The 1,796-nt window shown below is 43.9% G+C and overlaps 1 pseudogene; it reads right to left on the bottom strand.

Moving 5' to 3' along the window:
- Positions 1-374: 374 nt before the first annotated feature.
- On the bottom strand, positions 375-1,106 carry LOC147460498 (secreted RxLR effector protein 161 pseudogene; annotated as a pseudogene).
- Between the last annotated feature and the right edge of the window lie 690 nt (positions 1,107-1,796).

Raw genomic sequence — 1,796 nt, 5'->3', positions numbered from 1 at the left:
ATTTTGGAACCTTAGCATTTTGGAAGTCTTAATGGGCTGAACCTTAGGGTCTTTTTAGCCCATTGTTGCACATGGCTCTTTTGCAGATGGCCCCCCCTTTGGATCCCTATTTTCCCTCCTTTGGATCCCTACTGTGGCCGGTCTGCTAGCTTAACCAATATTCTACCTTTTTCTCCCCTGTAACTTCCCCACATTAAATGATCAGTTTAATATGAGAAAATCATTTAGGAGAATTAGATATTGATTATTATGACACCTAATGTGTTCACACACATCACTACCACATGCTTATGGTAACAAATCCCCCCTGGAGTGATGTGGTGAACGAGAGCCGGGACATGAGTAAAGGGAAGTGCCATGCCCTGAGGATAGGATCAGTCCACAAAGGGGAGTAAGCCCAAAGCTTTGCGGAAAGCTTCAAGCTTCTCACGAGACAATGCCTTTGTGAAAAGATCTGCACGGTTGTCCTGTGTTAGCACATAAACCAAGTTGATCTCTCCGGTTGAGAGCCTCTCCCTGACATAGTGCTAATGCACCTCAATGTGCTTTGTGGGAGCATGAAAACCTGGGTTCCTTACAACTGCCAATGCGCACTGATTGTCAGTGTAGATAGTGTTGGCAGTGTCCTGTCCAACACCCAAATCAGCCATAAGGCGTCTGAGCCATACACACTCAATCGTAGCTGTGAAGACTGCCTTGTACTCAGCCTCACAACTCAAAGTGGCCACAGTAGGTTGCTTCTTGCTCAACCATGATATACATGAGCTGCCAAGCATGAAACAAAAACCATTTGTGGGCACTCGCGTGTCAAAACAACCAGCCCAATCTGAGTCCGAAAAAGCATGTAAGTCTGGCGGCAATGATCCCCCCTTGGGATAAAACAAGCCAAGATGTAAAGTGCCACCAAGGTAGCGGAAAATCCTCTTGACAGCCTGCCAATGCTTATACCCTGGGCTATGCATAAATCTGCTGACCTGTGAGACTGCAAACTGAATATCTGGCCTCGTGTTGCATACATAAATGAGGCAGCCAACAGTAGTTTCGTAAAGAGTGGCATCAGCAGGATCACTAGCAGCATGTAGACTCAACTTCAAACCTGTTTCCATGGGAATGGCAATAGGTTTGCAATCCTCAAGTCCAAACTTACATAGCAATGTCTCTATGTAACTTTTCTGACACAAGGCAATACCACCATTACACTGCTTAAACTGTATACCCAAGTAATGATGCAACAGCCCCAAATCTTTCATCTTGAAAGTAGCATTCAAATCAGCCTTAAATTCAGCAATATGTCTCTCATTTGGTCCAGTGATCAACAAATCATCGACATAAAGAACGACAATGAGAAATACATCATCCTCATGTTTTACATACAATGTGATTTCTGTTGGACTATTACGAAAGCCTCGTTTAACCAAATGAGTGTCAGCTTTCTCATACCAAGCGCGAGGAGATTGCTTCAACCCATACAAAGCCTTCTTACATTTGCACACTTTGTCCTCTTGTCCTTTTATGACAAAACCGTGAGGCTGCGCTACATAAACTTCCTCAAAAATGTCACCATTCAAGAAAGCAGTAGCAATGTCTGATTGATGTACATCCCAACCAAAATGAGTTGCCAATGCACATAGAAAACGTACAGTAGTCATACGACAAGTGGGAGCAAAAGTCTCTTCATAATCTATGCCTTTTTGCTGTGCATAACCTTTTGCAACAAGTCGAGCCTTATGGCGATCCATCTCACCATCCGGCTTGCGTTTCAACTTGTAAACACACTTCGTACCAATGGCCTTTTT

Source organism: Adiantum capillus-veneris, chromosome 3 (genome assembly GCF_014529385.1).
Source record: "Adiantum capillus-veneris isolate H3 chromosome 3, ASM1452938v2, whole genome shotgun sequence".
In the NCBI taxonomy this organism is placed as follows: Eukaryota; Viridiplantae; Streptophyta; class Polypodiopsida; order Polypodiales; family Pteridaceae; genus Adiantum; species Adiantum capillus-veneris.
This window is presented reverse-complemented; position numbering and strand designations above follow the sequence as displayed.